The sequence below is a fragment of the Acipenser ruthenus genome, chromosome 2 (genome assembly GCF_902713425.1).
Source record: "Acipenser ruthenus chromosome 2, fAciRut3.2 maternal haplotype, whole genome shotgun sequence".
Taxonomy (NCBI): Eukaryota; Metazoa; Chordata; class Actinopteri; order Acipenseriformes; family Acipenseridae; genus Acipenser; species Acipenser ruthenus.
Window position 1 is genome coordinate 89,901,130 of NC_081190.1, and position 15,996 is coordinate 89,917,125.

Below are 15,996 nucleotides of genomic sequence, written 5' to 3' on the forward strand. Positions count from 1 at the left end.
AACGAATTGATCATTAACCTAATTTTATGGAGCAGATTATAAGCACTTTAGTGTTAATATTTTTGACCATATACAACTTTAGAACTTTATAATGTCACCAGAAGTGTTTAATCTGTTGCATTATTTGAAATAGGCTACACGTTAATGGAATGTGTGGAGAGATCAAAAGTTTTACATGGGACGATAATAAAACAATACATTATTGTGTACTGCAGGTATCCATTTATTTAGTTTATTTGTTTATTTTTTTTAAGGAATATCATATTCGATTTCTTCTCCCTGGAGTTTTTACACATACTGTAATACATACATACATACATACATACATACATGCATACATACATACATACATACATACATACATACATACATACATACATAACACTCATTCAATAGCTATTACGTTTTTGAAAGAATAGGAAAACATCCCTTTAATTGCCAACAATCTCGTTCAAACCATTGGAAAGTTGGTAACCCTTTTTTTTTGTTTTTACTGCCGGTATAGTTTTACACTTCGTTTTACACTTCTAACCCCACCTAATGACCCTGAATAGTCGATCTGATCTGTGGAATGCAAGTTTCAAATTGTTTAAAGGCATTTAAAAGACAACAGCACCATTTAAAAAACATCATAATAATAAACTAAAAATAGAATATTGATGTAAAGTGTGACTGGGCAGCCTGTTATGCTGCACGGATTGTGTAATATGTGTGTATCATATGTACAGGCTGCTGGTTGGTGTTTTAATTGTCACAAACTTTTGCAAGCTAAAGGCGAGATCATCCACACGCAAAGGCACAGGCACAGCCAACAAAGAAGCTCCAACTAATAGCAGAACTGTGATCAGACATGCTGGGAAAAGGACCGATTAGGGCCAATCACCCCTTCGTATTCTAATGAGGTTTGCCAAAGAGGCCTGGCTGTTATAGGAAAGGAATGGTGAAGCCTGGGATGGCACAATGAATCAGCAATTCTATCAATTTTATTAGAAGCATAATATGTACATCGAGGCTAGAAAACTATTATAGAAATACTGGTAGGTTTATACACACAACCACCAACAATTAAAAAATAATTAAAGTTAGGGCCAATAAATTATAATATTTCTCTTGCTTCAGCTCTGTTGTTAAACTACTGCCAGTAGTCTTTTTTGGACTTCTTACTGGCAGTATAATAAGGGCAGCAGTGTGGAGTAGTGGTTAGGGCTCTGAACTCTTGATCGGAGGGTCGTGGGTTCAATCCCCAGTGGGGGACACTGCTGCTCTACCCTTCAGCAAGGTACTTTACCTAGATTGCTCCAGTAAAAACCCAACTGTATAAATGGGTAATTGTATGTAAAAATAATGTGATATCTGTATAATGTGATATCTTGTAACAATTGTAAGTTGCCCTGGATAAGGGCGTCTGCTACTAAATAAATAATAAAAATAAATAAATAGTAATAAGAACCTCCAAATAGGCTTTTGCCAGTAGATTTTCTACTGTTTCCAGTCACTCTGTTACTACTAGGACTAATACTACAGTAGTGCAGTATTTGTACAGGTGAAAAATCTTTGAAGTCATGCATGCTGTTCCCTAAATGTACTTGGGATGTAAACACTTAATTGTGGACGGCTTCAAAATGCTCACAATGGTCAGGAGAAATGGAAGATATATTGTCATGTCCTGTAAACAAATAATTGTATTTAGTGTTTAAGAACTTTGATTACTTTGATTATATATATATATATATATATATATATATATATATATATATATATATATATATATATATATATATAAAATCGTATAAAACCTACACTAGATAATAGTATACGCTCACGCATTTGGGGTTTTAATCGATTAATCACATCTGTGGGCTTTGATCAATTAAAACAATTAAAAAATAATTGATCGGTAATCTGACATTTTCTTTTGAGCTGTTATTGTCTGTTTGCATTTTCTTCAGCCAAATGCCATGTCTAAAATAAAGATTTAAAAATACACCAAGAGCGTGTGTGTGTGTGTGTGTGTGTGTGTATAATATATATATATATATATATATATATATATATATATATATATATATATATATATATATATATATATATATATATATACTGTAAAATACCAGTTGCACTGCAGCCATAGAGTACAAAGGTACTTAGTGAGTGCTATTTTATTTAGGTTAGCTGAAGGAAAATGTAATTCATTGAGTGCCATTTTTCAAGATTTATTTTTCGCGCACCGTTTTTTGATACTGCACTCAGGTGCACAGGATTCATCGATAAATATTTTTTTAATCGATCAAAACATACGTGTGATTAATCGATTCATCATAAAGCAATTAAACCCCTTATGAAGAAGGGAGTAACGTTGGAATTGAACCCTCAACAGTGGTGTTATTTACTGTACCGCCAGTTCTCTTATTAAGAACGCACAAAATACGAGCAATATAAAATTTGACATCGCACAGATCTGCTCGGGGTAGAGATTGCAGATAGCGTGTCAAGCTGCTGTAACCTGTAATTTTTTTTATGATCCTATGTTATGGCCCGCTAGGAAAATTTATTTTATTTGCAAATTTCAGGCCTTTTAATCCTCCGACGAAAACCTTATGGGTGTTAATTTTAAAAAAAAAATGTAATGTATTTATTAATGTGTACTTGTTCCAGCAGTAAACCTATCTGTATCTAGCTCTGCAAGTATAATGTTTTCTTTTTGTTGCTGTTTCGGCAGAAGCCATACTGATTATAATATAGGCTTAAGTGACCTAACGCCCCATGTTCTATGTAATGTATGGGGTAGATTTAATTTTATATATTCCCATGTACACTTTCGGAACTGCACTATAAGCATTGTGATACATATAATAAAGTACAAAGTTATATAATAAGTTTAATTATATATATATATATATATATATATATATATATATATATATATATATATATATATATATATATATATATATATATATATATATATATAATTATGAGCCTAATCAGCCTATTAAGGGAGAGTGTGGACAGGACCAACCAGACAGGAAAATCAGTAAAGGCAAACAGCAACAGATAGAAAACATTACAGCAGGTGTTCGAAAGCTTTTATTTATTTATTAACAATGATAATATCCTTTGCGTTTATATTTGCAGATGTTACACATTCGTATCACTGTAGCTGCCGGTGTGCGGTGCCAGTAATTCAGATTGTATCCTCCCTCATTTCAACAGGTATCACTATTGTCTTAATTATCCTTAATTATCCCCCGGAGGCTGGTACGAGGGATGTCTTCATGGAAGGTTTTGGGGTACTATTCAGCACAGACATGTGCAGCTATATTCTGTGTGCACGATTCATCCTGTAGTTTAGACGGAAGCTGTTGGGTGCTGCTGCGGGCACCAAAATAAACTACAGCAAATCAACATGCCTGCATTTCTGATATAATAATAATAATAATAATAATAATAATAATAATAATAATAATAATAATAATAATAATAATAATAATAATAATAATAAAACGGTTTCCTATGTGAGACAATTTCTGCAAATGTCTGTGCAGAATTGTGAATTCTGTAATAAATGTCCTGTGATCGCAGAATTGGGGAATCCTGGTAGGTCTGATGATTAAACCTGTTTGTTTATGATTTAAAAATTGTGTAGTGCTGGATGTTAAGATGTACGCAAAATACAATAAAGTGAATAGAAAACATTCTTATTAGGTACTGTTTCACAGATGCTAACGTTCTGACAATTAAATATAGTTGTAAATATTGAACACGTGATTTGGTATGTTTGATATTTATAAATATGGGTTAAATTAACGTGTGTGTGTGGGGGGGGGGGCACAATAAGGTCCTGCAGAGGGGCCCATCTTCCTCTTTTTCCGCCACTTGCCAGTTTTGTAACATTAGCAGTTTGTTATAAATGTTCAAACTTAGCATGGCTGTAAATGCTTTGAGAATAAGACCCAATATCTTTTTGCGAGAATGAAATATACTATCCACTAGACCAGGGTTTTTCAGCCCTTTTTTTGACACTGTAGGCTACCCCTTCTGTTGTGAGGTTTCAGCTAATGTACCCTTTACAATTTTCGCTCACTAAATGGTACAGTTGCAATAAAAGGCAGAATAATCTGATTAACATCATTTTTCACAACAGTCTGAGAGTGACAGACTGCTGGTTTAAGATAATACCAAACAGTATATTCGTTCTTAAAACCTAATTACATGTCTTTGGATGCACAGAATTAAAAGACAGTATTTATTAATCTATTTGGAGACACTCGTATTCGCTCGCTTTCTATTCGGCAAAGTCATTACAAATAATAAAAAATAGTCTGCACTGCAAATGTTTATCACGTCACATTTACTTCCCACCTCAGCATAATTGTGTGTGCCATTTGAAATGTTTACTATATGAAAAACATTAATCTCAAGATTAAACTCTAACCTAATGACTAATAATTATAAACTTTTTTATTATTAAAACCACCATAAACAGTGGGTTAGGGCTCCGGATTCTTGACCGGAGAGTCGTGGGTTCAATCCCCGATGAGGGATTAAAAACCCTTCTGTATAAATGGGTAGTTGTATGTAAAAATAATGTGATATCTTGTAACAATTGTAAGTCGCCCTGGATAAGGGCGTCTGCTAAGAAATAAATAATAATAATAGATAGAGACACGGTCATTTTGTTACGTATTTTCAGTGTTTTGTTTTGTTAGCCCGAGTACCGCTTTTCAAACTGAAAAACAGCAAAGGAAGGCATGACTGTAAAGGGGTTTCACAGAATCAGTAAATAATATTGACCTACAGAAAAGCAACGGTTAAACTTGCTTGTTTAGGTTAATATTTGCCCCTTGATAAAATAAGTGAAGCAGCAAGTAAACATCATTATTTCTTTGAAGTGTATTACGTCAGTTTGAGATTCCGAGGTGTAGCATACATCGTCTATAGCAATACTACTACATATAGTTATATTTTAAACAAACGCAAAGACCACAGCAAATTAACAGAGTAATAAAAAGCATTTTAATTAAAATTAATTAATAAAATTTAAAAAAAAAGATTTGACAGCTCATTCTGTAAATTAACATACAGCCCTGAATGGTTGTATAAATAGGACCTGTCGTTGCCGGTTTGTAAATGTTACAATACAATGCTGAAATTTGTTGTTGTGTGTTTTTCTTTATAAAAGAGTTTATTGATTTGCAAATTCACTGATCCACTCAGTTCTCACGAAATACATTTTAGTAATTTTCCAAATTTCTCCATTATTATTATTCCGGTTTGTTGTGCTAAAATTTTCAAATAAAAATTTAGAAAACAGTGTTATATTGTCACAAAAGTGTTTCTTTCGTAACCTTTTGATTAAAACAAATTATATGATTGTGTTTATGAACCTGACCAGTGTGTGCCAAAAATACAAACTTTGTTCCCAAGGTGACGCCTCAACTCAATAAATTAGAGATGAAGTGAGGATAAGTATATAAAAAAAGCTGAAAAGTGGCAGGAATCAGGGATCCACTGCCATGTTAGATTTTTTGCTCAGGAACCCAAATTGAATTAAGTTAGGATTCAGATTACACCTGAAATTAGAATGTATACCAAATAATAAGTGAACTTTAACTGCTGGTTTCACAAACCCAGAGATGTCAAATACTTGAGAGTGAACAAAACAGCACATGCCAAGCAAAATGGGGTACTTCTCACTTTTTTTTTTTGAGAAGTCAGGAGGTAAAATAGGGTCTGTGAAACTTGATGTAAGTATCCAGTCAAATAAAGTTGAGGTAAAATACACATTTAGTTTCAAGTGAAATCTATTTTTTCTTACAAGGGCTGAAATAAATGTTGTAGATCATGTCTATTCTTTTAATGTTCTTGTTCCTCAGGATCTCAAATGCAACTTGTTTACATCAGAAAGTCACTCCCTTTTAATTGTTAAAGGGCAAAAAAGAACTTCTATTTTTGTGTCACCTTCCTTTCCCTCCTGTTTTTAGCTTTATTATTATTAATAATAATAATAATAATAATAATAATAATAATAATAATAATAATAATAATAATAATAAACATTGAACCTAGAAAAGAAGCCACACATAATGCTTTCAGTGCGGCGCACACAAGGCAAGAGCTCTTGAACTTGAGCTCATCATCCACTAGTTTGGGCTTATTTGCAATACTAAGCATTTCATATTGTAAAGTTTATTTTAAGCACACAGTTGACATTTTCTGCTTCATTTTATGTTACCATGGAAAAAAAATATGTAAGAAAATATAGTGCTAATAAAAACAAACACTAATTGCTTATGTCACGTAAGTTTAATATCAGATTTAAAATAAATCTTAATGTTCTGTTAATAAAAAAAGTTTAAAATGACCTCTTGACTTTTTGCTGGATCACCATGTTTGTCTCCATCAACATCAGGTGTAACAGCTACCTTCGATAAGTGAGTCAAACACTAGCTCGAAAGTTGCAAACACTTGCTCTCTGAGGGAGACTGGCACGGGTGCAAATGAATAGATTAGCAGAAGAATGGAAAACTAAATATAGTTAAAGTTGTTGCGTCTTTTATGCACTTCTTTATGTTAATAAAACACTCGCACACAAGATTGTGTGCAAGATGCTGCCATTCAGTTCATTAAACTGCATAGCTCAGAACGTTAACACAGAACAGACGTGACGTCATTAACTAACCCCAGTAACTATCAGTGTATTATGGCTATACACTACAAAAGTAATTTAACTGGGGGTCCCCTCTGGCCAGCAGGAACCTTCCTCTCGGAGGGGAAGTGAGCTTCACTTGCCCTCAAAAGAGGACCCCCGGCTCCCTGTAACTGCGCCACAAATGTGCAACAAAGAGAGTTAGTTAGAAAAGAAAGTTAGTGATTAATTACAATATATATATATATATATATATATATATATATATATATATATATATATAAAACTAATCTAACCGCTCCGCGGAGAGGAAAAATCCCACCTTGGTGGGAGGAAACCTCTGGTGGTCCAAGCAAAGAGATGGACCCCACTCCGGGCATGCTAGCAATACTTCAGCAGAAATACTATCAAGGAGAGAAGAGCGAATGTAAGAATCCACTGCTGAGGTAGGACTGGTTGATTTTAACTTTGGCTGCTAATCTTGCTGCACCTGTATGGAATGAATGGGAGAATATGATTAGGGAGGTAGAACGGCTTTAGAATGAGCTGAAGACAGAAGATTGCAAATGTATGACTGTAGTTGAAAACCAGTTTGCTGAATGGAGGAATGGGTGGAGGGAAAGGCTGAGCTGAGGGAGCCGGACATCTGAATTGAGAGATCTGAAAATGAGAAAGAGCATCAGCATTGTTATTAGTGATACCTGAGGTTTCAATAAGAATCAAGACCAAATTAACATCTTTACCTTCAATAATATTGCATCTCAGTTGAGGAGAGAGTGAGTGCAATTAGCTACTGAAACAGCAGAGGATCCTGAAGATCCCGGGGGGAAGGAGGGTTAGGTCAGCCAGGGTGTCCTCAGCTCACCGCGCACCAGCGACCCCTGTGGTCTGGCCGGGCACCTGCAGGCTTGCCTGTAAGCTGCCCAGGGCTGCGTTGTCCTCCGACGCTGTAGCTCTAGGTGGCTGCATGGTGAGTCTGCAGTGTGTAAAAAACCGGGCGGCTAACAGCATACGCTTCGGAGGACAGCGTGTGTTCGTCTTCGCCCCTCCTGAGTCAGCGCAGGGGTAGTAGCAGTGAGCTGAGCTAAAAAGAATATTTGGACACAACTAAATTGGGGAGAAAATAACAAAAAACTAATTGGCAACTACTAAATTAAAAAAAAAGAAATAGGCAGGGTAATGGAATATTTAGTTGGAAGTGAGTTAAATTTAGTAAAGGGAAAAGCTGGTATAGGATGGATTTGGGGTTGTGCAGCCTCCTAAAATCCATCAATCACTCTCAACATGCCAACCCCCCTCCCTCTCTCCCTGCCACACAGCAAGGCAAAACAGTGCTTCAGACTGGTCTTCCAACAAGGGTAGTGAATGTTGTGAATCATTATGGATAATGGCAATATGTGATTGTTTTATGAATGTGTTTTAACATTTTGTGCGCTCCAATAAACCAACGGTCAAAAGGGGCTTTTTGGATAACGAAAGGTTGAATCTGAAAAATATTGCAGTTCTGCACTGGCTGAGAAGTTTCAGTACATATATATTTAGGGTAATTCATGTGTTCTGTGCGCTGGTCAAGTGGCCGAAAAATGCAAAATAAAAATAATTGAGTACTCAATATTTACTTGTAATACAAGGAGAACATTCAGAAATTACGTCATTGAGGGCAAACTAAATATATCCAGTGGAGCCAGGTGACAATTGCACAGGAAGAAGAAAGGATTGCAACTTGTTGTCGGTCACCATTTAAGTTCGGGAGCTATAAAAAAGTGTAGATTCCAACTCACCCTGCAGGTCGGAGTTAAGAGATGGGATTTAGCATAGAGGTACTAGCAGCAGGACCCTGCAAAGTAAAGATTATCTGCCAAGCGAGTTCGCTTTAGCACTTCTCCAGATAGCTTTAGCAAATCGGTAGTTCCTTTTCAAGTAGGTTATGAAATATTATCCATTACCTCTCTTGATGCCATGGTTATGATATTTACTTTGTGTTTTCATTTGTTTTAATGTTCACATTGATCCATCCTTTTTTATTATTATTTAAATTTGGAATTGTTTTATACCCCATTTTCTCCCCAATTTGAAATGCCCAGTTTTAAGCCTGGTTCACCGCTGCAACCCACGCGCTGACTCGGGAGGGACGAAGACGAGCACACGTATCCTCCGAAAAGTGTGCCGTCAGCCGTCCACTTCTTTTCACTCTGCAGGCCTGCCATGCAGCTACCTCAGAGCTACAGTGCTGGAGGAGCACGCAGCTCTGGGCCGCTTCCAGGCAGGCCTGCAGGCGCCCGGCCAGTCTGCAGGGGTCGCTGGTGCGCGGTGAGCCGAGGACACCCTGGCTGACCTAAGCAGTCCCCACCCCGGGCGGCACTCGGCCAATTGTGTGACGCCCCCTGGGAGCTCCCATCCACGGCCGGCAGTGGAATAGCCTGGACCCGAACCGGCGATCTCCAGGCTATAGGGCGCATCCTGCACTCCACGCGGAGTGCCTTTACTGGATGCATATCTATTGATACGTGATAGGGTTGTATTTTGTTTTATAATTATTATTACACAGTTTTGTTCCTAGATTTGCAATAAAGGTAGTATTTATAAGGTGATTTGTGGTAGGCCTACCTCTGTTTCTGAGTGAGTTCTGACCTGAAGCAGACTGCACGGTTTATATATTTACAGCCTGATTTTCAGAAGGCGCTTTTTCAGAGAGAAAATTATTATTATTATTAATTTCTTAGCAGACGCCCTTATCCAGGGCGACTTACAATTGTTACAAGATATCACATTATACATTATTTCACATTATACAGATATCACATTATTTTTACATACAATTACCCATTTATACAGTTGGGTTTTTACTGGAGCAATCTAGGTAAAGTACCTTGCTCAAGGGTACAACAGCAGTGTCCCCCACTGGGGATTGAACCCACAACCCTCCGGTCAAGAGTCCAGAGCGCTGCTTATGACTGCTGATTCAATTGAAATGGCAATTGATTTTCCAGTTCCTTAACAAGACAATTAGTCACATTTCAATAGTCTGGACTTCCATTTAACTGGAAAACAATGAGGCAGTGCACATGTCGTCGCAACAATTTGATAAAAAAAGACAGGAAAAAGAAATTCTTAGCCACACAAGTTGAGCTTTTGTCGATGGGTTTTAGCATATCAACTGTTCTTTTCAGTAAAAGGTGCGGAGCCACTGCTAAATTTAAAATACGGAAGGATATAACTGATAAAATAAACGCAACCTCTTCCAAAAAGGTCAAATAAGAACTCCAAAAAAGATTCTGGGGCCTAAAGTGCAGTTGTGATGCATAATTCACCCCCTAATCTCTGTGAGTTGCTTTGGAGAAAAGCGTCTGCTAAATGACTAATAATAATAATAATAATAATAATAATAATAATAATAATAATAAAAATAATAATACAGTGTGTGTATAGAAAAAAAAATCCTTAATTTATTTCAATATAACAATGTATTCTCTTATGCAATATTAATATTAATATTCTTTACATGCAATATTTGAATGTTTCTGCATGTTTGTGAAAAATCATAATAAAAATGTTAAATATTAATATGCGTTTTTTTTACATGTTTTCGAATGGTCATATGTTAATTATGTATCTAATATATTCTACAATTAGCCAGCCTCCACTGTTCGAATTTTCTGAACAAAGCACTGTTCTCCACGATAAATGAGTCGTGGCATGAGCCAGGGTACTTAGCAACTACATCAGTGATAATACATTGTACTGTAAAATGTCCTGCATAAATGCTAGTGTGAGCCTGTGTTAGAATGTGTGGTGAGTGTGTGTTACCTCTCTCTTCTCTCTCTCTCTTTTACGTGTGTGCCATCTTGATTAGCCCACTTGCGGCTGGTTACTTGTGTGTGTGAGAGCGGAGTGTCATGTCATCGACAGGAGCCAATGGCATGCTGTTGTGAAATGGACCAATGGTGTGGGGCATGGGTGGAGTTACGGTTATAAAAATGGGCACTGCGCTGCCTACTATTGTTGTGTGTGTGTGAGCAGTCATTTTTTTTTCTGAGAGAGCGCTAAAAGAGCATTAGAAAGCATTAAAAAAACAGCAGTTGTAACTGCTTTTCGACCATACGCTGTCTCTGGTGTCTCATTTCATATCGTCAGCCACAGACCACTGACTCGTCGCAATAGCCGTGACCGAAGCTACCCCGTTGGGGGCGTTGGCTGCCAACATTGCACACTTATTGAGACAGGCTTACAGCGACAAACCCAACAGCTTTAGTTGCCGCATGGCCCTCGATACCTTCCTCCGCAGTCTACAGCCAGAACAGTTGCACCACCACGTCCGCCTTGCCAACCCCCGCACTCTGGAAGAAGCGATGAGCCAAGTGCTAGCTATTGAGGCCGTATTACAGGCTGAAGGGTCCCCACCACGCAGTGTGCCAAATCACCCTGCCTATCAGACACACCTTGATGACAGGCAAAATCCAGAGCACACCTCTATCCCTGGAGTGAGAGCCGCAGCCACCGACCGAAGCCGTCAACGGGAGAGGATATGCTGGAGATGCGGGCAGCCCGGGCACTTGATGACATCCCCAAGACCGGCAGGAAGCGGGACCGGGTCCGTGTAGGAAGGGAACCACGGACCTTGCAACTTCCTTGCCACACCATACCAATCCCCAGAGACAGTCGTTGTAGGACGGACCGGAGAGCCTTCTTTACTACCAGAGTCCACATCAAAGGATTACCATGCACCACACTCATCGATACTGGGACTGCCACCCCGAGGTGATACACAAAGCCAGGACCGACTGGAAGGAACATGTCCACCCCACCCCAGTACAACTGAAGACGGTTACTGATGAGCTGGCCCCGACAGAAGGGAGAGGATGGCTGAAGGTGGAATACGGAGGAGTCAGCAAGCTCCATGAATTCTGGCTGGCTACTGTACAAGACCCTTGCATCCTAGGCTCGGATTTCCTTGAGAGCGTATGGCCTGCACTACGGAAGCATAGCGACTCCTACCTCCACCACCTATTCGGCCCCATTCCTGAGGGCTCGCCAACCTGTACAAAAGGAGGTGCACCACTTGCCAGCAGTCCAAACCCTGCGCCCCACCTCTGCTATCCCCCCCTGCCCAGCCGGGATGTCGGTCTGTAGTGGAGATGGTCTGGCACAACAGCTGCGAGGGGCTTTGCCCAGAGCAACGCAGATGGCTGTGGACACTGCTGACTGAATTCCAAGACGCCTTCGCTGCACTGCCTGAAGAAACCAGCCACACTAACCTAGTGACTGACACGGGAGAAACCCGCCCCATCCGCCAGCAACCAAGCCGCCTCCCCTTGGCCTGACAAGGAGCTGCGGATCACATGTTGCGAGAGATGGAAGAGACGGATGTAATCATTTCCTCAGATAGCCCCTGGGCTTCTGCGAGAGTGCTTGTGTCCAAGAAGAACGGGACCTGGAGGATCTATGTTGATTAAACGATCTGATGCAATGTGAGGTGGCATTCTTGGGACATTGTGTGGGGAGCGTACGGGATCCGCACCAACCCCGGCAAGATCAAGGCCGTCCAGAAGTGGCCTCCACCAGCCAACCAACACCAGCTGTGGGGCTTCCTGGGTCTGACCTCGTATCACCGCTTCGTACCCCAGTTCGCCACCATCGCCGCTAGTTACTCCACAAAAACCAATCCTTCCTGCAGTCCGCACAGTGTGTAGACGCTTTCGGCTCCTTGAAAGACGCGCTGATCCAGGCCCCAATCCTGATGCCCCTAGCGCCAGAGTTGCCCTTCCTCCTTGATACCAATGCCATTGATCAAAGACTCAGGGCGGTGCTGTCACAACAGATGGCTGGAGCCGAGCGAGTCATCGCATAATTCAGCCAAGCCTTCAACCGAGCAGAATGCAGGTATTGCGTCACCCGCCATGAACTCCTGGCAGTAGTCGCCGCTCTCAAACAATTCCGACCATAGCTATGTGGAAGACACTTCACCCTGTACACCGACCACACCTCCCTGCAGTGGTTGGTTAGTTTCAAAGAGCCAGAAGGACAACTGGCCCGCTGGATGGAGCAACTTCAACAGTATGACTTTGCCATCCAATACCGAGTCGAAAATCGCCACCAGAATGCGGACGCCCTGTTGAGATGCCCCTGCTTCCTAGACAGTTGCCGTGACAAGAGGGAGCAACAGAAGTGAGAGGAAGGAACCAGGAGGGGAGATGGAAGTATAGAGAAGGCATGCTACGAGCTCACCGTTGTTCCAGCCACAGAGTGGAAAGCACCACAGGAGCAAGACCTGGACTTACAGCCCATCTTCCAATGGCTTTCAGGGGGCACACAGCCCACCTGGGAAACTTCAGGGTAACCAGGACCCTGCGATGCTTACAACAGTCCTATGCTACTACTGAGGCCACTGCAGACATGGAAGATAAACTTCATGTCGAAGGTGCTAGCCGATGTCTGCCACCACTTGGGGATTCAAAAGACCAGAACCACCCCCCTTTACCTTCAAAGCAACGGCCTGGTGGAACACTTTAACAGGAAGCTCTCCTCTCAACTGGCCATCGTCACCAGCCACCACCAGCAGGATTGGGACATCCAGCTGCCACTGATCCTTCGCGTTTACCGAACCGCTGTGCAGGAATCCACAGGCTGCACACCAGCCCTACTTATGCTGGGGAGGGAACAAACCCCTGCGGAACTGCTGTTCGGGCGGCCCCCAGACTCAAGGCCATTACCCTCCGGCCCCAAATACACTTGCCGGTTACAAGACCTGATTGACGCAGTCCACCAGTTTGCCAGAGACCGTCTGCAAGCTGCCGGCATGAAACAGAAGCGCAACTAAGATGCGAGGGAAAGGGGGCGGCACTTTGAAGCGGGGGAGTTCGTCTGGGTCTACGGGCTGAAAAGGAGGAAGGGTCGCTGCTCGAAGCTTGACAGCCCGTGGGTGGGTCCCTGCAAAATCCTTGAGCACCTGGGCGAAGTGGTATACTGGGTAAAACTACCCCCCGCTGGACGCCGTCTCGTCCTGCATAGAGATCAGCTCGTCCCTTACTGTGGTGACCAAGCAGCTGGTGAGCCACAAGCTACCGTACCGTCTCCCCCTTCCACTCCTTCCTCTGAACATCACCCCAGGAGATGCTGCCGCTGCCCACTGCACTTGGATTCCGCCAGCCACGCTGTCTCGCCCCCCTCATCCTCACCACCTTCGCCCCGCCACACCCCTAAACGATGACGCCAGCACCCCGGTAACCCAACCTCATCCGATCGCCCTCTACGGACTGAAACCGCCCTCCTTGTCGGTGACCAGACTGTCCCCGCAGACAGAACCAGACCGCATTGGAGGATCTGGCTGCCCCTTCGCTTCAGGACACATAAACAAGTAGAGTGGGATCTAAATGTAGAACATGGAAGACACCTGGTGAGTTCCAAAGGAAGGAGCAGACCCAGAGCCCGAGGCCCCATTCGGGAGCAGACAGTGGGCGCTGTCTTGGATGAAGGCGACGCTGGTGATTAAAGCACTCTGGAGCTCCGGACGGCGGATCCAAACATCGTGACCACCGCCACTCAGAACCCGGACCCACGCAACCACCAATACTGATGCGGTCAACCCCGCGACAAGGCTACCCCCTTCGGCCATAGAAAATCCACCTGGAGCTAAGGGAGTCATTGCCCAGCACAACAGGCTCCCCAAAGAACCAAAGGGTTCCATCTAAACCCTTTTTCTTTTCTTTTCTTTTCTTTTTTAATAAAGAGTGTAACTCCGGTCACTCTTGAATGACTAATTGAGTTCACCAGTGATCTGGCGGAATCTTGTCATGTTCGTGGAGGTTGTGATGCACTGTGGGAACATACAGACATCATTAGCAAAGACTGCTATTCAGAGGACAGTTGCTTTGGATCGTCAGCAACAGTGCTTGTGCAATAAACTTTCACAAAAGATAAATCCTGCCATTTCTTGCAAACCTCTTTGCCATCTCACGGAAGACCAGTGTTTAAAGCATTTACTTTCATTGCAATTTCTTCCCACTTGTTCTTTTTTTGTTTGATTCGTTACATAATGTTTTAGTTTATGAATAATATATCCTTGTTTATTTCTACATCATTCATTAATATTTTGTAAATATATTTAGTTTATATATTTATTTATTTATTTTACTTATTTTGCCTGCATTTTCAACCAGCGGTGCTTTTTTCGTTTGATTTACAAGAAAACTATAATTTATATATATATAGGCTACTCCATAAATTAGTTTCAAATGTGTTTCCCAACTGTACATAGGGCAATATCGCCCCCTAGAGACCAAAATAATGTTGTATTCCCAAAGATGAAGTTCTCATAAAAATCCATCCATCCATCCATCCATCATAATTAACCGCTTACTCCATTACAGGGTCGTGGTGTCGCATAAAAATAACATAGCGAATGTATTGAGCGAAACTAAAAAAGTTCAGGAAAAACTTTAAAAAAAATGTAAAACTCTTTCCTACTATTCCTACTGTCTAATAATTATCAATGAAGGTATGGGTATGTAGGTGTGGGTTTAGATTTATACCTGTATGGACGTTTATATATTTAAGAATATGTTTGTATTATAAGATTGCATGTATGCTGTTTAAAAATGCAATTAAATTATGTATTTAAAAATAACACAGCAAATGATTGAAATATCAGCTAAAATGTACTTAATCTGATTATTAATAGGCTGCTTTGACCTATTCGTCTCAATCCATGCTTAACCAGATCGTCAACCATCACGACCCGCTGAAAAATAGTAAACCACACGATCTGACCAGATAGTACTGAGCATTGCTGGAATGTACCAAAGTGATATCAAAAACAATACATAAACGCCAGTCTGATGCACTGTAGTTTTAAAAGTGCTAAATACGGTTTGCGTCCACACTACGCAGCATTTAATACCGTACTTTAGAACTGTACTCGAGACCACCTCAGGAGGTAGTCTCGAGTCCGGTTCTAATTAGATCGCATCAGGTAGTGCGGTTTATCACAAGTGTGGACGCTGCAATACCAAACTACATTTTATTGTGTATCCTCCAATATCCCCAAATGCTTTGTGGTATGTTTGGCGAAATACTCAGAGCAGGCGCCTGAAGGACTTGCAATCAGTGTACACTCTGCACTAGGTATTCATTTTTATGCTTCAAAAAATCTGTCAGGACATCTCTGTTAAACTAGTGGGGAAAATAACAAAAACACAACTTTAAATTAGGCGACTGCAAAAATGAAATGCGATTTAAAAGTAGGATTTGGGATGAACAAATTACGTAATGTGTCAGCTCTGTTTGAAATAAAATTAAGAGGACCAGAATTAGGCTCAGTCAAGATATGAAGGTAAAAACAAAGATGGTTT